General features: G+C 44.0%; 2 non-coding genes across 2 annotated transcripts; both read right to left on the reverse strand.

The window, feature by feature from the left end:
• Nucleotides 1-11,221: 11,221 nt before the first annotated feature.
• TRNAS-UGA (transfer RNA serine (anticodon UGA)) lies at nucleotides 11,222-11,308 on the reverse strand. The gene has a single exon. It is a non-coding gene; the product is annotated as a tRNA-Ser (tRNA).
• Nucleotides 11,309-16,469: 5,161 nt separating this feature from the next.
• TRNAE-UUC (transfer RNA glutamic acid (anticodon UUC)) lies at nucleotides 16,470-16,541 on the reverse strand. Its single transcript has one exon. It is a non-coding gene; the product is annotated as a tRNA-Glu (tRNA).
• Between the last annotated feature and the right edge of the window lie 9,819 nt (nucleotides 16,542-26,360).

Genomic DNA, 26,360 nt, shown 5'->3' on the forward strand with positions numbered 1-26,360 from the left:
TGGAGTTTGCAAAGACCAAACAACCTATTTGCTTTTTTCCCACTCTTGACCTGCGAGATGACTTCACCGAAAAGGATCCATTAGAGGTAGCAGGCCAGTCAATCTCATCCTTCCCAGATTTTGGAGGATTCACAGTGATAGCCGCAATCTGCAGACAAGAGGAGGAGATAGGTAAGAAATGCTGGAATAATTTCCAGTGTCCCCAGCATCTCTGCCACAGTGGTTTGCCTAGCATCCAAAGGAAGAGACTTAATACTTTTTTCCATCTCCCCCACCCATTTATATTTATATTTATATTTATCAGTCCAGAACTGAACTTTTTTGCCATTTACAGGAAGGCAATTCAGACCTGCTATAACAGTTTCCATGTGATTCTTAATATCTCTCCAAGTAGAAGATTTTCTTTTCACCTGACAGCTAGTATCTAGAATATTACCACCCTTTAAATACTTAAATCTCAAAGTTTTCACCCTCTTGTTCTTTTATCATTCATTCTCCAGCAAAGCTTGGCAAGTAAAGCTCCATTGATATCCTTAGCTTTTCTCAAGCCAAGACCCCCCACACGCTATAGGTTGGCAAATTGGATCCCAATTCACCAAGTGAATTCGCCCTTTGTTCTCCGAGTCTCCCCACACAAAACCTCTATTTAAATTTAAAGGATCCAGGCAATCAGTTACTATTCCTGGCAACTCTACCGTTTGCATTGTTTAATTTGGGATCGACGAGGTCACAGATTTAGCTAAAGTCACTCTTCCCACCATAGAGAGGGTAGAGGGAAGCCATCCCGCCAGCTTTTGGTTTACTCTTGAAGTTAAGTCTCCATAAGTAGCTTTAGTAATTCTTCCATGCACCAAAGGGACCCCCAAGTATGACCTCAAATTGTTTGTAAGCGGGATATTGGTCTTTTGGCTCAAACTTATCGCAAGAGCATGACATGCTTAGAGTAGAACAACTTAGACTTTGTCACATTAAGACGTTGGCCAGAGTGGTGACAAAAAAGATCAAGACAAGACTGTATAGCCTCAATTTGAGAGAAGCTTCCGCGAACAAAAAGACATCATCAGTAAAGATCAAATGAGTGATAGGCGGACATTCTTTAGCAATCCGAACAGGTCTCCAATCCCGGTCCTGCACACTATCCATAATGATATGATTCAACTTCTCAATGAAAATGACAAAGAAATAGGGTTCAAGAGGGTTCCCCTGACGCTCACCACGGTCTTCCAAAACAAAACAAAACAAAACAAAAGGTGTAGTGTACTTTTCTGGTGGGTATTCTGATAAACAGCAGCTCGCTTGACCTTGCCCGCCACAAAGCAACTATTGCACACCGCTCTCCTTGGCCTTTTCTCATGTGCGCTGGTGATGAAGCATAGTCCCTTCCCACATTGAATATCAAATCGATATTACCGATTTCTCAATGTGAACTATGCTTAACACATAGAATTGGAGTATGTTTTCGGGGAGAATTTAGGCTTACACAAGATTTATAGGGGAAGAGTTCCCCATCTCTCTTAGCCGTTGTGTCTCTTGAAAATGCCTAGGAGAAAGGTTCCTTTTTACTTATTTATTTGTTCGTTTGGATTCCGCTTTCACATTAATATGTGAGAACCAGGGGCGTAGCGGTAATACAGAAGAGTGCTAATGCCCTATCTAGTGTGCATCTTAGGAAGAGAAGTGGGCAAGGTCAGACTCAATTCATAGGCATATTAAAGTAAAAAATTTTCATTGTTTTGCCCCGCTTAAATTAAACAAATTAGTAAGACAATCTAAAAATGCTGTTTTTTGCTTAAATTCAACTGTAATTTTATATAATATGCCTAACATATTCATATTCATATTACAGTTAATTGTTTTGTATTTTTTGTATGGTTAAACTATTAGCACCTCCGGTCAATCTTAAACTCTTGATTGCCCCGGATTCCGGGCCAGAAAATTGAGTCTCATATATCCCTTTTATCTTTTATATTCTCGGAATCGATAAAGACTGTTATTAGCTTAGAGCAGGAAGAGGTTTTCTTTCCGTCCAGCAGGTAACCTCAGGCCGCAATAAAAGCTTGATTCGAGGTACGAACGCAAAAACAAAAGCCCCTTAAGGTAATCACCCAACTCCCCTTCTCCGTCACTTGTTGTAAAGTGCTCCTTGCTTTCGTCCGATGGAATGAGTCAATGCTTAGGCTTTTTCGTGCTCGGGCCAATCAAGAAATTCTCTTCTTTCGAACGATGAGGTTCGGCATCTGCTTCACTGTGAAGAAGAAAAGAGAGAAAAACAAAGCAATGCTCCGCCCCGCTAGACGAAGCTCTCTCTTTATCATATCGAACTCCTTCCCTTGATAGCCTTGAGTTGTTGGTTACACCGCACCGGACTCTCTCTTAAGCTGCTTCTCTTCTTTGCTATCGGCCGAGGCAGGCTTTATAAGCCTGGTCGACGAGAAAGCCTGGGATGTGAATTCAGCTGCGCTCCCTTTTCGTATGAGAATTCCCAGGGTTCCAATCCATGCGCGAGACCAGCCCTCTTTTGGCTTGGACTATGTCTCCCGTGGGCTGTAGGTATTGGCAACGCCTTAAGTCGCTACACCCCGGTTTTCGATACCCCAGTGGCTCTGTAGAGATCGGGATATATTTGCTGAACCTACTGCCCTTCCACCTAAAAGGATCATAGATAGAATCCCTTTGGCTCTCCACCTGTCAACCAGAGGCCTTACAGGTATGCTAGCCTGCAGAAGGATGTCCTGGAGAAACTAGTGAATGAAATCTGGGGATCACCATTCCACATTGATTCCGAGAAGACCAGACGAAACTCCAGGAGTGGAAGGATCTGGTGGATGCTTTCATTGGTCAGCTAAGTTTGCTGTGAACAAAAAGGCATTTGCAAAGTCCCACCCTAACGATTCTCACCCTAGCCTCGGCTTCGCCTTCGGTCTAGCGGGGCGCTATACCCTATTCTCTTATTATTATTATATGCCTTCGGCTTCTTCTTAGCCTTACCTTCTCGCTACCAGCAAGAACTCATTCTAATCGTAAGATTCTTGGGGTCTGATGCTTAGCATCTTAGCATTAGCATCAGGGTGCTTTCCATACTTGCACTGCGTTCACAGTCCAAAGCTACTGATACTACTGCTTTGCGGGCAAACCGGGTACCGAGAAGGTTCTAGTACAGTGAATCCGATCAGCAGAATAGAAGAATGTAAGAGGGACTAAGAGCTGCAAAAGATCTTCTAGCTCCGGGTAATCGGTTTAGTGGGCAGTCGTCTGTCAATGCTTAACAACAGTTGAAAGCGGACTATCCATCTGCCTTGTCGCATAAGTAGCGACCTGCACGAATGGTGTAACGACTGAAGCCAAGCCACTTGGCAATGGTGATTTATATAAATAGCTAGATTATCGCGAGATGGCATCTGTAGTCAGTCTGTCATATCCTCTTCTTATGTCTATCTTTCTTAGCTTTCTTCAACAATCCTTTCTTTGAACTCTTTTTCTTTCCCTTCGCTATTCTTTGGTTTATTCTTTCCTCAATTTTCGGAGAATGAGGCGTAGTCTTATATCAATAGATCGTCGTGGCATGAAAAATTATCCTACCTACGCTACGGACTCCTCCTCCTATTGATCAGATCTCTTATCTCTTTATGCAATTTCCATTATCTGTTCTACTAAATAATTTCATCTCATCGGATAACCTTTAAGCTAATCGTCTTTTTTATTATAAGTGCCTTCTATTAAGGTCTTTGCCTATCGGGCTAGATAAACTGACCTCTCTCTGCCCTAGGCATGTTCCATTAAAGCCGTTTAGGGTAAGCCATGTCAAGACGAGACATCACCATTCCTGGATTCGGGCAATGGGACAGGTTCACCAGAAAAAAGAAAGGAATGTAATAGAATAGGCGCGTTGGCCCTATAAGATAAGAGATCGAACCTAAGAACAGAGAAAAGCAGCTGAAACCCCGAATCCCCATTCACTCGATCGACAGAAGGAAATGACCGATGGACCCCTTATTATCTTTGTTATTAGTCAACAGTCTCATCTCCAACTGAATGATCGGGCGTACTACGACTAAGAGAATAAGGGAATGGTCCCAGATCCAGATACACTACACATTCACGCCCTCCTCCGACTGCAGACGAAGATCGAGTTCGAATTGAAAGTTTCCAAGGCGGAAGACATCAACTTAGAAAGCAATCGAAGACTTAAAACCTAAGATAGAAGTTCCACGAATCACCAGTCCCGCCATACAAGACAATAATAAAAGAAAGAACATGTCCTACAACCGCATACACATACCCTCGATACAAAGCAAGAAAGAAAGCAAACTCAATCCTCGCCTCGGGATGAGCTCCTTAGCTAGTCCCAGCTAGAAGAAGTCAGCTTGCTTGCTTTCCTGGAATGGGAATGGAAACCTATTGGTTCTGCAGAGCTAAGCCGGTAAGCAATCCTCTTCATTCTGCGAGCTAGAAACAATCCTGACTTCCGGGCAATCAATCAAATAATTTCCTGGTTTTCCATTCACAGAGGGTAAGGTGCCAGTCTCATGAAAAGGCTAGCAGGCAAGCGAACCAAGCCAGTTCCTTTATTGATATTGATTGACAGAGAGCAAAGAACTAACCGGTGTTAGCAGTGTTTCCGGTCTTGCCCACTTCTCACTGTACATGCCAGTCTTTAATGCCAGGACACAAATTATTTTTAGGAAGAGTGAATAGCACTTCCCGGTCAGTTTCCTTTCTTGCTTACCGGAGAAGGAAGAGATCTTATCTTTTACTGTAAAAATAGATAAAGTGGAAAGATATGACTTGCCTAGCTCTGTGGGAAGCAGCTGCCAAAGAAGACCAACCTGTAAGCAGACTTTTCGGTAAGCATTCCTTGAGAAACTCTCGCCACCTTCAAGCTAGGTTTAGATGGAGGGAATGATTGAACATTAGTCTGAGTAAGGGAAGTCTCTCACTTTGAAAGAAGAAGCAGCTATCAGTTACTTCCTTCCCGACTGAGACTGTCACTCTCTTCTAGTGAGAGAGTGAGACTAGGACAGGTAAGTGACTGGCTACACAGACCTCTCCTTATCAAGCAATGAGCTGGGATTGGGGGATCTTAAGGCACGGAGAACCTACTGTATTTTATAGTACACTCAGGAGTACTCCTTAAAAAATGTACAGAAGGAAGGCACACTCCATTCAAGGCCCAATGCTCACTCTCCCCGCGCCCCCCTACAGGAAGTTAAGGTCAGTACTATAAGGAATATCTCAAGTTTGAGTCTTTCCCAAGCGAGTGTGGATTGACATCCATTTAGTTTAAGTCCTATCCTAAGCCTTTTTTAAGCCCTTCAAGTTCCAGCAATTTTTTTATTTTCTTTCCCCCCACCATCTAGAGTGAGAGTTTCCAGACATCTGCTAGCTTCTAGGAATGAATCGACCGGAAAGGACTCTAGCTCTGCGCGATGATAGTATAAGTTATAAGTATGGTAGAAATTGTTCTGATTGTTCAGTTCATGATTTATAAATTAAGTCTTTTTTGAAAGGCCAGTAAAAAAACACTCTTACGAGTGCATTACAGCCATTAGTCTTTCCCAGACATCCTGATCCTGTTTAGGAAAACCATCCAGTTTCATTGGTCAGTCTCGCCTCTGGAGTCCATCGTTAAGCCTTGAAGTAAGCTAAGCTTTAATCGAATACCTTCTATATGCTTGCCATAAGAGAAGAACCTTTTACCTTCCCAGCCGATCGTTTATGGTTCCTTTTAGTACTACTTCTATTGCTAGGTCAGCCAGTGAGAGGTCTGTTACAGCCCGACCAGTCTCCCTATAAGTTACGTCTTTGGGAGAAAGCTTCCATTCATTGTGCCTTTCCCTTCAGCCAGTTTCGTTCCATGTAGATTGCAGGCTAGTTTCCATTATTTCGCCATCCTATATCAAAAATGGCTCTATCCGGGTAAGCAATAAAACCAGTTCGAATGGTAGTTGCCTGCTAGCTTAGGAAAGTTTCTTACGCAAGCCAGTTAGACTAATCCTGTGAGCAGGGAGTCCCTTCCCTTCCTAAAAGTGGATATGCGATCTTTCCTCAAAAAGGAGAGATAGAATGGGATCAAGACTCAGTCAGAATGGGAACTCCTTGCCAGTTTCCCTACTCTATCTAATCAAGAATAGAATTTGAAGTAGAATTTGAGATCAGAGCAGGACATAAGAAGAAAGCACATTGCCTGCTTTTCACTCCTAAGTCATTACTTTCGTTCGTAGACCGAAAAGTAGTAAGGTTTTTATGTGTAGTTGAGAGCGGCATCCTCGTGTGCAGCAAGGAGCGGAGGGGGCAGGTCCCCAATTCCGCTTTTTCGATCTCCGTATGTCACTGGAAAACTTGGACATGAAGGAAAGACCTTCTCCGAAAGAAGTTGCCTTTGGTTCGGTTCGTTCAATCAAAACTACTTATAAAAGGCTGTAGCCACATTTGCCTTCAAAAAAGAGTTAGCCACGTAACCATTTTTAAATTTTCTCTTAAGTCGGAACTAGAGGCAATGAATATTGGAAGGAGTAATGCGCTTTCTTTTTCACGTTGTTACGAAAACGTCTTTCTGGATTGAATATTGGTTCAGGACGGGCCTTTAATCCAGCCGTAGAGTTTGTTCTTTCTACCTCTTACCTACCTCTCGAACACATACATGCCAAGTTCCTTTTATTAATAGGACTCCCAGTTAAAACTTCCATTTTATAGCATGGGTCCGACCTTTTACTAACCTATCTATCTTTGGTAGTAGTGAGTGTAGCTTCCTTTCCATAGGGAGCTATTGATCTCTGGTCTCTGGGAAGCTCTGGTAAGCCTTAGGGAAGCAAGAACTGCTCCGGGATGTCTACTCTTCAGGAAGTGGAACTACTAATGGGAAGCTCTTGAGTCACCCTAGAGCAAGATCCACTAAGGGAAAGAACCCGCGCTTATTGAAGCTTTGATTCAAGCGGCACGATTAGACTAGGGAAAACCGTGTTTTTAGGGGACTGATAGGGCTCCTTCTCTCTTTCAATTTCAAGCATGAAAAGATCGTCTTTTTGTCGGAGAGAATCTATCTATTCTAGATACCTTACCGCTGACTTGCCTTTGAGCCTTCCTTCAGGGAGGATAGCAAGAAAGTCGAATGCCACAGGGTAATGCCTTACCGCTTTTCACCTTGCTTGGAGTTCGATCCGCCTATGAACTCTTCTTCATACGCTTACTATCTTAACTCTCTTACCGGAATGGCAAACCCTAGAAAAGAGTTCACATCCACTACAGCTTCGTCCCAAAGCTTCGATGGAGATGCCAGTGCCTATTCAAGGCTTTTCCTCTTTCCTTAGGCAGTTGCTTCGGGAGAGAAAAGAGATATTCGGCTTTCAAGCTTAGAAGAAAGAATCTTTATCCTATCCCGCATCCCTTCTACCTTACTATAAGCAATTCATCCATGCCTGCCAAAGCCGTCCATCCCAGATTTAACCGAACCTAAGGACTTTCTGAACAGCCTTGATTGAGGGAGAAAGCCCTTTCTAGGGCAGGGGTTTACACGGAATATAAGGGAGAACTTTGGCTAAAAGACTAGAAAAAGGTCTTCTATTAACCCTCAGAGAACTTCAACTCCCTTTCGGGAGAGAATTGGCTACTTTCTTCTCGTTCGATCCGTGTAGTCTAGGGCAGTAGATTCGGTATCTAAATGAATTCGCCACGCTTCCTTCATTGCTTTATTCATGTCTGGACTTCCCGAAAAAAGGAATTTCCCTACCGCTTAATAAAAGAAAGTTAGTCTTAACTAAGCATAAGTCCTTTACTTTCGAATGATTGCTAAGCCTCTTTCTTACTACTAGTGGCATTTCTTTAAGAGCGCATTCCTCCTAACTCCTAACAGCTTCTCAAGCAGCTTTTTCTGCGCATCTTCTCTTTCTTCTTCCTTCCCTAAGCCTAATCCCTAATCAAGCAAAGCCGGACGCTGTCAGGAAAGTGTTCGGTGCGGTGCGAATTCAATAGCAACTGGCATCCTTTTCTTCGTCGCTAACACTGGATATGCCGAGGTTATTCCGAACTGGGATTGACCCGGCGGGGCCACAGATGCATTGGCAAAAGTACCCGTACCTGTAAAAGCGGAAAGGGCTTATCTTAGGACAAATCCCTTTCCTCGATTCTAAACCTCTGCTCTGAATGCTGACGACCGGTAATGGCCTATCGCCTATTGAACAGAAAGCCCTTTTAGTTCATGTGCAGCCTATGCAAACAAGCCCTTATATCAAACAGGCGTCTAAGAAGTCCCTGCCCTTTCGATTGCGGATGCGAGAACATAAGTCTCACAGCTCCTTCTCGAGCAGTAAGAGCTCCTTCCGTCGTCCGATTCTATGCCTAATATACCTGCTCTTCAAGGATTAACTCTTTTGTGCATGGGTGTAGTTCTACTATGGATTCAATTCCTTCAAACAGCTTATTCGAAAACAATTCTTCCTTTAGCTGCAATGCAAGAGAGGAATTCCTTTCAAAGCCAAATCGTCCTTTTTCAAGGTAAGGAATCGGGCGCATTAAAGCAAGGGCAAAGCAGAAAGGTAAGAAATCGTTCTCCTTCTCTTTTAAAACTCAAACTCTCTTTCACTCCTGAAAGTCAGTCAATGTTGGCTGACTTTCATGGTGTTGGTTCGAAAGAAGAAGAACCAACAAGATAAAGATAGGGCGGTCTCCGCTCCTCTCTAACTAACAGGAGAAGCGGAACATGTAGCTTTTCATCCTTGCTTGATCATCCTATCAGTCATGGTAACGGATTGAATATCTCTCTTTCGGTAGCTGGTTTGACTGTTTGTGATCGAACAAAACAAAAACAAGATATATCGTAGTAAAGTAGAGCTAGACTGCATGATTGGCTTGTAGGAGAAAGATAAGAAGGATTCTAGCCAAGACGGAGATGCAAGCTTGATTTCTGTCTCTGCTATTGGATGTCATAGTGTGGCACGCACTTTATCAACTCTAATGTTACCGGGTCTGCCTTATGTGATTTGAAAAGCTTTCGAAGAAGAATTTTGAAATTCCTTATTAGGTCTTAAAACGAAAGAAGAAATAGTGTGGGATGAAAGTCCGGGCATTGATATCAAGATTTCGTAGTTAGACCGTTGATACCCTGCCTAGCTGAATAACTGACCGACGGCGGAATGGTAAGCTTCCTCGTTCACTTGCGCGGGTCGGCACTTATTTCGTATGTGATGCAACTACAATGCTTGAGAGGTCTAGTGATCGGTCTCAAAAGCAAGATGGTAATGGTCAAACAGAGGAATCGAGATAGATGTCTGTCTCTGCCTCACCGTAAGGCTTTCAGGTTGAGCTGCCATTTCTATTGGCCTGTCCTGTGCCAGTCGAGGTAAGGAGCTGATCAGGGCATTCATCTGTCGGATTAGTCTAACTCGGTCAATGCATGGATTAATGTTCTCAGTATGAGTTCTTTCTTTCTTCATTGGGTGAGTTGGGATTAGAAGAAAGTCTCCGTAGGTCCGCTACTCCCCCCTTCGTTCAATCTTAACTATGCCATGCCAAGGGTCATCGAAGAACCAACCTTTCTGCCTTTCCCCCACATCTCGAAGGGTGGCCATTAAGTTTTTTGAACAACGTTCCAGGTTCAGACAAATCCTCTCGATGAGCGGACGATAACTCCTCTGATAGAGCTCGAATGAACCATCCCCTCATGCGGATCTCACTGGAAGGTTTAAGAACATCCTGTTAATGAGTTCATCCCAACTGTATGGGACTGAAAAGCCCATGTTATTCTGCTGGGGAGCTTGACGAACATACTGAGAGGCTCGGTGCCCTTTTATTGATGAGTTTATCCCAACGCGCTGGACTGGAGTCCAGATTTTTTTTTGAGGGTGCGACAGCTTTTGCTGACACGCCTACCCGACCGTAGGGTTTCAATATTTATCATCTGTGCTTTCTTGTTTTTCTTTGCTGTGATTGATTCTCAAAACTGCTTCTAAGGCTTGCACCTGTTTCATTGTTTCAATATTCATTTGACATAACAAACATGAGGATTAAGGTGCACGTGTGATTGAACAAACGAGTTTTGCAAGGGAATTCACGATGTTTTAGATGTTGCGACAGAGCAAAAAAAAAGTAACACGATTTTATTATGCAAAAAAAACTTTCATGGAGTTTATTTGATGTTATGGTTAGGAATGTCAAAAGATACAAAGGATGTAAAGTCGAACAGTAACATAATCAAAAAATAACTTCCTTTTTCTTCCAGCGATGATACTAACGATGTATAGCGCAGCTTGTGCCAGGATTACTGTCGATTTTTCCCATGTGGTGTCGAACTTTGCCCCCATATGCTAGCTCCCAAAGACCAATGGGAGATCGAACTCGTTCTCCAGGAGATGCTTCACCGACCTCTCAAGTTTGGTCGAAGCGCTTTTTTTTTCGGGTTTTTCGACTCGGCAAGGTATCCTTTTCCCAACGCTTTAGCTCTCACCTAGACCGCCTCTTCGGGTTTTTATCCGAATGAGCTCTTGCTATTTCCCTTTATTCCTTCTTTCCTATGGGACAATTAAACGCCCTTTCCAGCTTCACCAAAATCAGATTCTTGTATCTATGTTACAGAGCTAAACTAATAGCCTGCTGAGAATGCCTCCGGAAGGAGACTCTCCCAGTCTTTCTGAAAATAAAATGGGTTGCGAAAAAGGATAAAACCGTTTTCATTAATTCAACTGATTGAGATACACGGATTTCAAGCGTAATACTTTTTCACAGCATCTGAGTTCACGGGGTTTGGTAGTTCATCTCCATCCATGTTGGTCAAAATAAGGGCACCCCCTGAAAAGGCTCTCTTAACGACGTACGGACCTTCAAAATTCGGGGTCCACTTTCCACGACGGTCGTTCTGAATAGGGATAATCTTTTTCAACACCAAATCCCCTTCTCTTCATAGTCGATTCATTAGGGTCGTCACCTTCTACCCGGAAGTATCCACCGTTTTCTTTGTCTGTTAAGCCTCACAGCTATGGGACTTCCTAAAGAAAACTGCAATCGTAGTTTATCAACCACTCACAAGACCACCGAGATCTTCGACTTAGCTCCCAAAGGTAATAATCCACCCGGCCCTTCCCCAACCTATACAAGGGGAGCAGAAGATAACGAAAGGGAGACAAAGTCCTAACTAAATCATAACACAAGCTACCCATTCCATCTATCATATCAGTCGAGTCGATCCGATTCGTTCTTATCTATAGATAACGCAAGAGACCTTATGACTTCGCGGATGGAGAGGGATTCGAACCCCCGGTATTCCTATCAATACTTCGGTTTTCAAGACCGACTCTTTCAACCGCTCAGACATCCATCCCCTTCGCGCTTCGCCCGCCCTATCTATCCGCGCGCTGGCAGGTAGGGGCAACTCTATGTGATTCGCTACGCTTGCTTGTTTCTATATGATAATATGCACCTTGGTTGCTGCGCTCCCTGCGGGGGCAAGAGAGTGAAGAACGAATGATCCTCCAAACGAGTGATTGAGTCCGACTCAAGCGAGTGAGTGAAAGGCGTGGCAAGAGAGCGAGTTCAACTCGCGAACGATCAGCAAGTGAAGGACCGATCCTTTTGCGCCAGTACTGTTGCGAAACTGGTACTTGGCGGCTTACGAGCAACATATAGACTAAGGCTGCCCATCACTCTCTCGCTCTTTTTTGAAGGCCTTTTCTATTTTCTTTCTAGTATGGTTCCTCCATAAGAACACTGAACGCCCAGCTTCGCAGAGCAGCTCTCTCCCCAGCCCACAGCATAGTGTGGAATCTGGATCGTTTCATCGAGCACCATTTCTTTTAGATATAAAGGTGTTCTGACTCTATTGGATTAAGTCATAACCTACGCCTTCTACTAGTATACTACTATGGAGAGACTAAGCTCTATTTCAGAGATTGGACTCTCTTACTGTGATTAGCCCCTACTAGTAAGAAGCTGTTCCCGAGCCAGGTTCCCTGGATCTACGTGTTCCTAGTAGGGCCTAAATGGATGAATGAAGAAGCGCGCCCCGGTAGACTTCAAGAGCTCTTGCTCTGCGTATCCTCCTACTTATTATTCTGAGGGTCATAAAAACATACGAACCGCCTACTCTTTAAAGCCCTACCAAACTATTTCAAAAAAATATAAGCTGCTTGCCCTCACTAATAAAAAACAGCAATCCCTCCCCTTCTGTTACCTACTTTTACTCATATCTTCGGTATACCTCAATACAAGCACAGGAAAGGATTATTCAATCAAAACCGGGCTATCGCCCTATTCTCTCTCAATTGCCTATCCTTTATAGATGAGGGGGAGTACCTTAGCAGTAGCTTCCAACACTTAAGATTGACCTCCTCAAGTGCTAGATATGAATGTTTTATGAATTTCATACGGGACTACCGCTTACGCCCCTAAAGTTCACTTCTGACTTACCAAAGAAGTTTACTAAAGAAACTGACCTAAGCATAGCTCTCTCTCTCAAATACAAATGCCAAGAAAGAGATTCCTTGGATAAGTGGAAAAATGCCTTTCATTTCTCTTTTAAGGCGTTTGTCCTACTTATAGTATCAGTCCTCCAGCCTATCGAAATTCGTGTTTTTATTAACCAACAACACATGCACTTTGTTGGCACTAAAAAAAAAGGTTATTCAATCCACTAGTGCAACTGAAGGTGCGTAGCCTCTTCTGAACCGAAACAAGAAAGAGCTCATAACCACTGCTTGTGAACAGCTCTCCTCAACTGAAGGCGCACCTACTGTTACTAGAAGTCTAGTCTCTTTCAGGTCCAGTTTCGATCTCGAACTAACGGCCGGAAGAGAGATTCTTCAGAAAACCCGATTTCCTGTCCTGTCTTAAGAACCTGACTCAAACCATAAAAGAAGACCGGACTAAAAGAGATATCACTTTCGACGATTGAACTGCACTTTATCCAGATTGGAACTGGATTTGAACGTTTTTGGATCCTGTTTAGAGCCGGCTTTCACTCCACTTTCCGGAATCCTTGCTCCTGGCTTATATTCACATAGGCCACTCATAAGAATAAGACGTTCAACTCCCACGTATAATTGAGAGACTCAGAATATCAGTGCCTTGGGTAAATGCCTACCTTCGGGAGAATCTTACCGAACGAGTTTCAAACCTGTCCTCTTCGCTTCCCAAGATATTTAGGGAAAAGGGCCTTGTCGGCCACCGCTTGCTGACGATGGAACGCATCGTCAATTAAAAGTCCTCGCGTTGGACAACGTTGGAAAGGTAGGTGTTCGGCATGTCCCTTGCTTGCGAACTTATTGTTGAGGGCGGGTAGCTTTGGAGATCCCATTCCTCACGTTTACCGTTGTCCCCAGACTTCACTCTTTCAACACTTGTATACTTTCTAAATAGTCAGGCGTGCCCCTGTCTCTGTCTCTAACAAGTGTGTGTGATCCACCGATTGATTTACTTAGTGACTCTTTCTTACCGCTGGAGTCCCCATCTCTTAAAGCCAACTCAGACTTCCGATCCATCCCTTGTTTTTGCCGATTGAAGAAAGCCAACTAGGGTCTCATCAAACAAGCGAGAAAAGGCCCTTTCTATGTTATGTTATTAGTAACCTGCAAGAAAACTAAAGCGCTAACGAGCAACGGCTTTCGCGCAGCTCAATCCGTTGCTTGTTGCTTTCGAGCCGGAGGGTAGTCAAGTAGTCCGTGAAGGTTAAATCACACTTGTGTTAAGCAAGCAGAGTAGTCAAGCCAGAGAGGCAAAAAAAGCAAGAAGCGGTTTTCGTTCGATCGACAAAATAAATCGTACTTTCACTGCTGTGGACCGGCTTTCATAAAGCACCTTTGGGCAGCAGCTACTATTGGGATCCAATTCCGAGATCAATTCGACAATGAAACTCTTCAAGCAATGATCTTATCTATGTCATTTCTCTTGATGCGATACAAAAGACGACTTTCGAGAGTCACTTAGCACCTTGACCTCTTCTCTCAAAAAAGACGCTGTGTGGGCAAGTCGATCAAAGTCAGAGCGGGGAGGGAATGTTTACAGTTGTTGTAGTACGACTTTGAATTTCCTGTTCGGTCTTTCAAGTTGTAGTCAGCTGCGGGCTAAGAAGCCTCGTAGTCAGACTTAACATTGATTGAAGCAGCTGTTGGAGAGAAGGCACCAGTCAGACCTGCAAGCACCAGGTAGTACGCAGCGGCAGTTTTCAATCATACAATGTGTACTCGTAGTCTGACTTTTAGTGGTAGTCAGCTGTCCTCGTTCTCCTCTTTTCATTGCCCTATTGAGTAAGGGTCGGTGTTTGCAAAAATGTCGAGCCGACGGGGTCAGGTACCAGTAGTGACAATGGCAAAGGGGGGGAGCTGGACACTAGTTGTGCTAGTGGAATGACCCAACTAGACCTAGTCAGCCCGAACCGTTTTGCGGTTCTAGAGGACCCTGAACAAGAAGAGGCAAAGATGCCAGATCTGGACACTGCGGAACCGGAAGAGATTGCTCAGGATGAGTGTCTGGGTAACAAAGCCGAGAAGGGTGTAGTCAAGGTGCGAGTTTAACGAGCGAGGAGAGTGATTTGGCCCATAGAAGCGAGGATCTGGAAGAGAGGGTTGATACTGGGTCAACTATGGCAGTGACTGAGGGGACTTGTTCTGTGATAAACAAATGACTCCAAACAAGAACCTCAGGGCAGCCAATCCTAAGAAAAGAGGTGAACCTGAGAAGAGCAGTAAAAGTAAGCATTCAGGTGATGGTGCTATGACCTTAAAGGTGGAAGATCCTCCCCTGGTTCTAACCACCCTGAATGAAGAGTGGGCGAACAAAATGCAGAACATATCAGAGATGTTGAAAAGAGGGGGGAAGGGGAAAGTCAAAGCCAAAGAACAAAAGACAAATAAGGGCTGCACAAGACGAAAAACCAGAGGCAGCGCTAAGGTGCGAGGGGAATGTGAAAACAACAATAGTTCCACATGAAGGTCCAACTATGGAATGGAAGAAGGATCGGTAAAGTCGAGAAGCAGAGAGAGGCCAAAGATTATATAAGAGCGCAAGAGGCAGATTTGATTGGCTTGGTTGACGGCTGGCGAGCTTAGCTTAGAGAAAAGGTTAATTCTAGTTCCTTTCGGGCAGCGCGAGTGGAAAGCCCTACAAAGTAAGCCCTCAAAGTCTTTAAGTTAAGGAAGCCGAGTTGAACAGAAGATAGAGTTTCAGTTCCAGTGAAAGCCCCTACTCCCATAAAGTTGGAAAGTGAAGTTCAAGTGCTGAAGTCAAAGAGAAGTTTCTTATTTCTGTGACCGCGAGTTGCAATAAGTACTTTAAAGCTCAACAAGGAAAAATACAACCTTGCTAAAGCAGATCAGGAAAAAACCTTATTCCGGGCGTGAGCCATAGCACAGGGACTCTCGGTTGGTCGTAGAAATGAAAGAGTTAACAGTTTTCGCTAGTGAAGCTTTAAGAGATAGGGCAAGTAGTCTACGACTATCCTTGCTTTGTTGCCGGCTTTCATAGTCAAAAAAAGAAGTCGCTTTCCCCCTTCCTTTAGGGATGAATTCCCTAATGCCGATCTGGCCTGGGAGGATAAAGGCAGGAAGTGGGATGAGAAGTGTCAGCAAGCGTTCGAGCAGATCAAAGAATGTTTGATGAACCCGCCTGTTTTTGTTTTGGTCCCGACGCGACCAGGAAAGCCTCTGTTACTGTACTTGTCTGTTATAGAAGCGGCAATGGGCTGTATGTTAGCACAGATGGATGACGAGGGAATCGAGAGGGCTGTTTACTATTTAAGTTAAGTAAGAGGATGTTGGCTTATGAGGAGAATTCTTCTGCGATTGAGAAGACTTGCTTGGCATTGGTATGGGTTACGAAGAAGTTACGTCATTACATGCTAGCTTACCAGGTTATCATTATCTCTAGGATGGATCCGTTGAAGTACTTCGATCCAATCAATCGATCGATCAAGAGGCTAATCTCTTTTGTTTAGGCCAGTAGCTAAAAAAAAGTCCTCGCTTTCTCTTGAACAAGGGAAGGACAGCATAGCATTAGCTTCAATTGAACAAGCTCAACCTTGAAAAAGAAAGGGGGTAGGCCGAAGAACCGTTGAACGCTTCAACTTGGCCACTGAAGAAGGCGAAGGCTGGGCAAGAGACTGGGCCAACTTACTGCCATGCCATGGTTGAAGCTTTAAGCTCTATAGACGGAACTCTTTTTTAGGTATTAGAGGAGAGAGGACACCACTCAGCACCCCACGGAGCGGTAAGGTTCAATGCCTAACAAAAACAAACGGCCAAAAGCAAAAAAAAATGTATGGCTGAGAGGAGAAGAAAAAGAACGCATGCATGGAGTCTGTCGGAAATTATAAAATCTATGAAAAGACATCTAAGGCTAAGAAAGAATTCAAGAAAGTTCATTACTGAGAGAAGTGGTGATCTCGTCTTGCTTGCTGGGAGAGAGGAAGCTTCCGGACCACCTTTTTCAGCCAGATAGCGAGCGATCACTCAGCAATGAACACTAACTGAAAGCGGCCGAGAATGAGTACCTATCCCTTACGGGAATCGAACCCGTGTCTTCGACATGAAAAGACGATGTCCTAACCACTGGACGAAAGGGACCAAAAAGCCATTCTTCATATACCTCAGCTCCGAGAATAGAAGTGGTTCGTTTTCTTTCTATACGCAATTCACGATTTCGTTTGTGTTCATGTTGGCGATTTCTGATGTGAATTCGGCGGGTCGTCCCCCCTTCCTACGGGTTCCCCCACCTACCCAGTGATACACCAACCACGCTCCTTTCCTTTCTCCGATCATAAAGTCCCCTGATCTCTTTCTTTGTCTTTCATCCCCCCCTGAACAGAATAAGTAAGGCCCCGTTCTTTCTAATTCAAAAAAAAAAAAAAAATAGGGGCGGGGCGAAGCGCCCGTTTGAAGTGTCGAAGGCCTATGCTAAAGTAAGAAAGAAAGTACGTTAAGGTTACGAAGTCACTTTTTCGAACTATAAAGAAAGGGAGGCTAAGGGCTTACTTTGTAAGGTCAGCTGATTAAGAAAAGCTTAGGTTATGAAATCGCTTAGCCGTTAATTAATTAATTAAGTAGTAGTGAGGCGTCAGTACGGAGTTGCGTCAGCTGTAGATATAGACTAGGCTAAGGGACGGACTTCATCTCTTCTATTCTCTTTACTTACACCTTAAACTTCCGCTGAGTCTAACGAGGCTCGGGTGCGGAGCCTTCCACTGTGGACCGAGACTACGCAAAGGTAGAACACCATAGAAACTTCGCTGACTTTATCATAAACCTTGATTTCGCTACGCTCAATAAGAATCCAGAATAGCGGAAATCGGTTCGTGTTCCGCTTCCAAAGTAAGTCGTCTTTGCCCAAGTGTGAACTGCAGACGACTCTCCAGTGATTCCATTCCTTCTTTCTTGACTTCTGGGTCAACCCAACCCGCATGGGAAGAAGAGGGTCAGCCAAACAGCGGGCAGCTCCATTTTTTACATTTGCTGAGGCAGACCAATTAGGCATTTTAGAAAAGGGAAGGGAACTTCTCACCGAAGGGGGCAGTAGGAATGAAGGAGGCGGGAAGCTACCGCTTCTAGAATGCAAGCTTATCCTTTACTTTTTTTTTAGAGCTATTGAAATAATAAAAAAAAAATTGTTGGATGAAGTAATCGGAGTGACAAATGGTTACGGTTGCGGAAACCGGAGAAAGTCGGGAACCGTCGGTTACCTTTTGAATCAAAGTAGCGACAAGCCGAGTACTACGGGGGAAGCAAAGCTTCGTAGACAGCTTCGCTTCCTCGTCGCTTCTTTCTGGCGACTAGCTTCTCAAGTGGGTGGCTTGGTAAGCAACAAGCTACCTTCAGCATCGGTAAAATCCCTATCAATAAATAATAGGCCGGAATGGGGGGAAGGAGGCCCCCCCTACTTCAATGGAAAGGGGGGAATCGCCGTTTCACAGCCGTTCCTCTACAACTACCTTTCGCCCAACATGATCACAAACGAAGACAGAGAATTGCGTAGATAGGAGGACGAAACGCCCACTTGTCCTGATCGGAACGATTGAAGAAAGAAAGAGAATGGTGGCCCCTTTCGCCCAGGGGACATCGTCGGAGAACAATGTCGGGGACAGGGTGAGAACCTTCCGTTGGTTACGCCCTTTAAGTGTTGGTTCTTCCATATTTAGATATGGAGATAGATCCAGAGATAGAGATCTATATCTAAATATCGATAGATGGATATATTGAGAAATGGATATTGATCTGGTTTCAAGATCTATGAACAAGAGAGATCCCTAAATATCCATTTGAAAAAAGAGATGAATAAATAGATAGGGCGGAGCCAGCTGAAGGAAGGTCGCGTTAGCGCCCCTGCAATCTTTCTAAAGTAAGAAGCGCGAAACTTGACTTTGAGAAAGAAGGGCCTTCTATTAGAATATTAGTAAAGGCGCGTTAGCCTATCTAAAGGGGCTTCTTCAAATATCCCATAAAAAAAAACAGGGGCTTCTCAAAGCTTGTAGTTTAGGGGTGCGTAGGTTTGGAACCCTATACAAGGGGCTAGCGCGCAATGGCTTTCTCTGAGAGGGGCTACCTTCTTCAAGCTTCGCTTGCTGCTTTTCATTTTGATAGGAGTAGTAGGTGCTTGCTGCTCGCTTGCTGTCTACTAAACGAGCCTTCACTGCCCGCCCGGCCCCGTTTCTTTAATCTTAAGTAAAGTGAAGTCAAATCAATGAAGTGAACAGCCCAACCTCTTTGTTTGAAGCTTTTCCAGAATGTTACTTGTTGAAGCTTTGCTTCCCCTAATTCCAAAGCACAACAATAGACTTGCAACTATAGTATAGGAAAAAGCTTCTCTTTGATAGCGGTCATAGGGGGGTTCAGAAAGGATCTGATCGTAGATAGAGACTGAAACCGGGGGTAGGGGCGGATGTAGCCAAGTGGATCAAGGCAGTGGATTGTGAATCCACCACGCGCGGGTTCAATCCCCGTCGTTCGCCCATCAATAAATGGACCATTTGTTACGGAGACACAAGACAAACCTAGAAAGCATTTTTTCTGCAATTCATCTCTTGGCTTTCAAACGCATCCAAGCAATTGGTATCCGATTAAAACATAGAAAGCATAGATTCGCGTCGCCTACTTGCTGAAAGCACAAATGGAATGGCTGATCATTTCTTGTATGAAGTTTTTAAGACCTCACTAATCAGCCTTACACTTTTTAGTTCATAATGAATGAAATGAACCCCCAGATGAAGAGAAAATCTCCCCTCCCTTTTACTAAACCATGGGGAGCCCCGAGTAGTTTACCGGGCAAATTTAGTTGTCGTGACGATATCTTTCTTAGTGGAAGATCGGAAAAGACTTCTCTTCATCACGAGACTGATCGGATCTGCCGTAGACGCCCGAGACCTCCACAAGGCAGGCTAAAAGAGTAAGAGGACAACAAGAGCAAAGAGTTATGCTTTCATTTCTTTGTTGAGATTTCAATTCGGCACTCGGTTCCTTCGTCTTAAGTAAAGTGAAGTTTACTTTTTCGATTTTGAATTCTTAGTCGAGCTGATGGCGAGATCGATTTTTTGGTCGAGGTTCAAGAGAAAAGAGAGGAACCACCGCCCAATGGTGCTTTTACGAAAGTACGGTCGCCGGTGGCTAATACCTTCTCGACACTATCGAACCCGAAATCCACTCTCAATCGCTCTTTTTAGTGGGGAGGAATTCTTTTCGTATCCTGGACTTAAGGAAGGCAAAAAAAAAGTGCCCTATCTGCCTTGTTGTGATAGGGGGTGTTTGTTTTCAAGTCAAGCTCCGTATCCCTACCTCTTTTTAGGTTGGCATAACAAAGAAAGAGAGTGCCAAGAAACAACACATACCCATCACTTTTGGAAGGTTCGGAATCGTCAGGGAGCCCTTATAGACGTAAAGACTTTACTTCACTGAACCGGCACTACTATTTGTCGGCTCCTACCACTCGTCCCTCGTCTGCTTGTCGAGTGCGTCCTCGGCCCTTGCTCGTCTCTAGTAGCCGATCGAGTTTCTTCGCCCCTCTCCCGCTTATTGATTAGGGTGAGTCACTCAAGTCCCTTGTCACTCGACTCTCTTTTACGAAAATCCCGGGGTTATGCGTTTTTCGGAAACTAAAGTCGCTCGTCAAGCTAAAAACAGAGGAGTTCCCTCACTACGAAAGGTGTCCCATGGACGGACGAGTTTCTAAACTACGAAAGATATGGAGCGGATGGCGTACTGATAGATCTCCTATTCGTTCTGGATCCAGCTGAAAAAGCCCTTTTTATATTAGTAAAGCGCTAACGCGCCCCTTATTGAAAACTAAAGTAAAGCCGAGAAACTTGACTTTCAGAAAGCAACAGCAACCTATCTTACTAATAATAATGAAGGGGCTTGGCTCGAAAGGTTTACTAGAGCAAGGGTTGATCGAGCTTCCCGAAACTAAGAAACCGGATGAGGTGGGACGAGTAGGAGATCAAAAAGACTTCAAATTCCATCGGGTTAATAGTCATCCGATAGACGATTGTTGGATTCTTAAAGATCAGATCCAAAAGTCATTAAATGATGGTGTCATTGAAATAGACCCTCCTAAGCAACCTGTGGTCACCTCAAATCCGGTATTTGTAATAGTTGGAGATATTCTTTGCCCGATAGCTGAGATCTCGCCAAGCATAGCCTATTCTAGTTCTAGCACCGGAAGAGCCATTTCAGAGGCTCAAAATATTATGAAAAATATATTCAAGGAGAACGGAGCACTCGTGTTAGCCGGGAAGCGCCAACGACGATTGATTGCTATGCAGGCGGCCCTTGAGACGAGGTTATATCAAAAAGAAAAGAATAAGCATCGTCAGAACGATCCGAAGAAAATAGGCAGGGGGCAAAGACCAAAGAAAGAGCAAAGGAACTCAGACTCACCTAGTGAGTATATGGATTTCGTGTCTAAGTTACTGATGATTCCGTAGAACTTGTGACAAAGGAAGCAATGGGGGAATTGCCTTAAGAAGTTGACAATAAAGAGGTGGTGCCTTTATAGAGGAGGGTAGCTAAGGGTGTGGATGAAAAATGAGAGATAGACAGGCCACTTCATCTCAGGATACATCCAACGATGCACAAGAATCAGATTCCGACCAACTCTTGAACTCCAGAGACCCAAACAAGGCCTGCTTTTCCTCTCTTTAAGTACGGTTACCTATTTTCTTATTGGGTTAACAATCTTATCCACCAGGATATTTAATTCCCGGTACGACGGAGAAGGAAAGCCATACGAACATTTGGTACTCTTCCTTCAAAGATGTGGAGATAGAGCCAGAAGTGAGGCTTTGTGCCTTCGTCAATTTCCATTATCATTGACAGGTGCTGCTCTTACATGCATGGCTAACGCCATAAAACCATTCCTACTTGGGATGCTATGGTCACAGCATTTCTAAGAAGATTCTTCTATAGATATTTTTTAGAAGGGAACCACGGAAGAATTCAGATTAGAAATGTTGAATACATCGAAAATGGTCAGGAAGAAGAAGAGCTCTTAGGGATAGAAAGGGACAAAGGGAAGATGAAGTCAATAAGCCTGAAGATGCTGAAAACCAAGATGAATTTGACGAAGTCTCCATTTGCTATTCTTTTGTTGAGAAATTTTTGTTGATTCCACAAGCCTTGAAAGTCCCACTTATGTTGAATTCGAAACACATAGCTCCTTATCCAGAATGGATGGAACATGTCCCATATCCCCCTGAATGAATACCAAATCCCTAACTTTTTTCCGGTTTAATGCCGGAGATGACGCATTGGCTTATATTTGGTCTATTTTCAACAAGAGTGTGGGGTAAGAGCTGCTGTCGAGGCTCTCTGTTGCAAACAATTTTGTTACTCGCTTATGGGAAGAACCCTTATTTGGTATGATAACTTCGCCTGGGGATCCATACCGACATGGGGAGCTATGGTGGTAGCTTTTCTAAAAGAGTTCGGAGCAAGAAAGCCCCCTCAAGGATGGAATATTCCAAATCATGAATGGAGTGATTCCGATGATGATTGGGACTTCCAATCTGAACAACACCGACGGTTCTCATACTTCTTCAGTCTCAGGGGATGTGGAGAGTGCAGCATTTGACGGCCGGACCTATAAAGTTGATGAATTTTTTTAAGGTAGAGTCTAGTCTTATCATGCCAGATGGTTCAGATTTCTTTATAACCCAAGTAAACCAGACGGAGTTACGATCTGGCAAGAAATTACCTCCCGTTCCGAATTATGGTAAAAATCTTGTGCAAGAGTTGTCTCAGTCTAAGAATAGATCATCCCCAAATCCTGAAAGTCCCGTCCAGGATCATGGTCTATCGCAAAATCAAAACCCTGGGGGGCATCCCTATAGACCGAAGTGCTGGGGGCATCCTATAGAGCCAAAACGCAGTTACCCAACGAGGGAGACCACGAATGCTTGCTGGTCAAACATTAGCGGCTAATGGACAACATGTTCGCTATGACATATTAGCTCATCTCAAAAAGATTCCTGCACTTCTCAGCGTATACGATGCATTGAAGATGTCTGCAGAACGTTGGATGTGCCTAGTATACGCATTAACGAACCCAGAGGAGTTTTTTTTGAAGTTAACCAAGTTGAGATGAGAAGTAGTGAACCAACTTTTTCCGAGTGTTTGGCTTTGATCACGTTTACGGACGATTACTTGCAACCAGGACTCATGTTGCATAACAGGCCTTTGTTCATTTCAGGATACCTTAATGGATTGGAAATAACAAGAATCATGATAGATGGGGGATCGGCTGTTAATCTCCTACCTTTTAGAATGCTAAAACGTCTCGGGATTGCTATTCATCGATTGGCCCCAAACAATCTACTTATCCAAGGATTTAACAAAAGTAGGCAGAGGTCTCCGGGCATTGTACGGTTTGAATTAAAGATCGAGGAGTGGTACAATTTTTCCTTTATGTCATTGATGCGGAAACATCAAACAATGTTCTACTTGGGCGGCCTTGGATGCATGATAATTGTGTCGTCCCTTCTACCTATCACCAATGTTTCAAGTAAACCAAAGGTGGTGAGCAGAAGAGGGTGAAAGCAGATGCGAATCCTTTTTGCGAAGCAAAAGCGCATTACGCATCTGCTAAATATTTTTTTTCCGAAGATGAAATAAATGCTACAAAGCTCAAAGAGAAAGAGATTTCGACCTCAGACGACAAATCGACCCCTATGATGCCATCAGAAGAGAGGCTATGAAATAGGTGAAGAAGTTCGAAAAGTTGAAGATTAAGCAAAAAACTCCTGATACGAAGAAGGCCCCCAAAAAGCCTGCTTTCCGTTTCGTCCCAAAAAGTCACAGGAAGGATGGTGAGCCAGCCCTTATGCCAATTCAAGATGAGAGTTCCACTTCGCTTTAAAGGATAGGGGGGGATATCTGAGTCGATAGGGCCATATTCAAAAGGGAGATAAGTGGATTGAGCGTACTTTAATGCAAAAAAATAAAAAGAACTTCAAAAATTCCTCATCCCCCCGAAACATGATCATCATCCTAAAACCATCCGGATGCATCACTTGGAAATGCTTGGGCCAAAACCAAGAGCTAAAGGAGATGGGAAGTTAGCTGACACAAAGGAGCTTTACTAATAGAAAGGGGCTTAAGATATACGATTCGAAAGCTCTTCGAATGATGCAAGCAATGGGATACTCAATTGAGGAAGCCCAAGGGTTGTACAATGGAAGAGGAATGTTAGCACCGTTTGACGCCATGTATTCTCCAGCACAAAAGAGAGCTCTCTTTGAAGATCCAGAATGCGGAAAGGTCTTTAGGCGGCCGGGCTTAGGGTGTGACGAGAAGGTTGAGGTACCCGAGCAAGATAGTCACATGTTCGAAGATGATAAAAAAGTCTTCCACATTTCTGAGGAACATGATTCTGATGAGGATGACGAAGTTAAGAAAGAAAAGGAAAAAGAACTAGAGCTATTTGAACAGCACGAACAACTTTGACTCGTCTCACCAGCTACTGGATAAGCAGTCAAAGAAACTACTTCTACTTGAATTTAAATAAACAGGATTTTGTTTCAATTCAATGCATCCGGCGTTGAGGAAGAGGAATAGGATCAGTCTTTTGTGAAAGTGCCCCACCCACAGTCTGACCAAGAAAACCTCCTTTCTCGATTCCGATCTCAGCCCTAAACATCGTATCGATCGTTTAGCGGCCTTCAAACGGCCTATCCGTTGCCTTTTGATTCAGAGGCTCATCAGATCTATTTTTCTACGCGCCCCAACTCTCGTAAACTCGGATTACCCGCCCCACTTGGCTGAATTTACATTCCGACTTCTTATAGTCCAAGTAAAGGATGAGGGGTGCCCTAAATGTGTGCGGTAGCACTCCTTATTTCCAGAAAATAGAAGTAGAATGAAAAGAGGCGCAAGCTTGTAATCTTCGATTTTCCGCCTTTGAAATGAACTTTTGCTCTTGTTTGATGTGACAACTCAGAAAAGCTCTTTGCCTAAGGTTTCCGTAACTAAAAAGGGGCAATCCAGAAGGAAAATGACAGAAAATTACAATAGCTAAGAAAAAGATAAATGACTCTTAACTTAGCAAAAATGTAAAGCTCTTCCGACCTGGGCAATGATTCAGTGATCTCAGGGCGTCTATCTGCAGGAAAAGCATCTACTTCGGCCGAATCGACTAGATTGACTCTTTTAGGGGATGAACGGACCACAGGATGAACTTGTTCGTTCACTGCGACGAAAGGGTTCCCTTTCTTCTTCTTCTTTAGAGCCGCGATCTCAACGATATGGTCCCTAGTGTATCTCCCCCAAACCTCTCTTATTTCCCTGTCCTCCGAAGTGAAAAAGTAACAAAGTTGTCCCCAGCTCTATCTCTTGTTTTGGTTTTCTGCCCTTTACTAATAGCTATTAGTAAAGCAATGACCAGTTTCTTTCTTTCAAGACCTCCAATCCGAATCCGAACAGACCTATTAGTCAGTCTATCTTTGGAAGAATCTACATTTGAAGGCCTGGGTGAAGCATTCCGGAAAATGAAATAAACATACCACTGGGAATACCCCTATCGTAGATCAGAATCATATGGTTAAGGTCCCGGCACTCAAGACCGTACGGCTAGTGAGACTTATGAATAGGTTAGCTCGACTTATCATCCGAAAAGAGTGAAGAGAGGAACCTTCGGAGCTCCTCTTCTATCGTATCGATTGAGCGGTTTATATCTTCTATCATCTCCGTAGAGGGTTCAGTCTCCACTATTTTCAGTCCGTATTGATCTCTCTTTTACCTACGTCTGTAGCAGATCTCAAGGGCATGGCGGCAAAGGAATAAAACCTCTCTTTTACGCCTGTTCTGTGATTACCCTTAGTAGAGTAGTCCCATCAGAAAGAGGTGAGGGTTGTAAAGTCTATCTACCAGTACTAGACTAAGACTGAAAGCAGATCTTCAAAAAGCGGATCCGAAAGAGGAACTTAATACCCGCACGTGCGTACTTTTTTAGAGTAGCGGGAAAGGAGGAACAAATACGGGTTCTGCAGCCCATACCTCACCGATTCGGGTTCGAGTACCAGATGAGACAGCAGCTCGGAAAACTACATGCATCCGGCCAAGGAACCAAAATTGAAGTAGAAAGGGCTCGCCCTGTTGGGGAGCTGAACCAAGACTTTGTAGAGGTTGTTTCACATCAAAGAAAAAAAGAGAAAATTCCATTTCTTGTTCAGCGATTGGCTAATTGCTAACTACTGAATGAACTCGTACAATGAATGAAAGCTCTCCCTCTGTTGAGAAAGGGCCAAGCTGCTCTCAAGATGCTTCTTTTCTTTGAAACCACAAATGAAAGGAATCAGATCAGTAGCAAATACAGAGGCTATTACGGAAACTACTATATATATTCTCTTCTTTTTGTTTTTCGCCTTAAAGAACACCACACGCGCAAGTCGGCCCAAGACTGAGTTCAATCCTCTCCTTTCGGCCCAACATAAAGCTAGCCTATAACAACTCTTCCTTGGACTTGGCCCTAGGGTGACTTCATATCAAATAGGTCTTTCCCCTGCTGTATCCCACAAGCCTTCCCAACAGTCGGTTGCCCTCCGTTCGCTGTCTCTTTCCCAATAGTCTCTGCTAAGCCGCTACCCACTCCAGAGAAAGATTCGAGAGGGGTCGACGAAGTTGACTGAGCCGATAGACGCTTTTTCGCAGTTAGTTACACCAACCCTTTTCTTATTCTATATGAGGATGTTGAAAGTCACATTCTGCATACATCAAATTGGCCATAGAAAGAGCTTTTCTCCTAAAGTAAGTAGAATCCTTAGTCGGATCAGTTTGCCCCAGAGACAGGGGCAGATTCAGTCACGAGCAGCCCCTACCCGATGGTAGCCTACTCGTCCATAATAAGGGGTGGTAGTTCCCCTAACTCAGTGAGATCCGGGATCAGAGTTTCAGTCGGTCGTAGCC

This window comes from Hevea brasiliensis, chromosome 5, assembly GCF_030052815.1.
Source record: "Hevea brasiliensis isolate MT/VB/25A 57/8 chromosome 5, ASM3005281v1, whole genome shotgun sequence".
Lineage (NCBI taxonomy): Eukaryota > Viridiplantae > Streptophyta > Magnoliopsida > Malpighiales > Euphorbiaceae > Hevea > Hevea brasiliensis.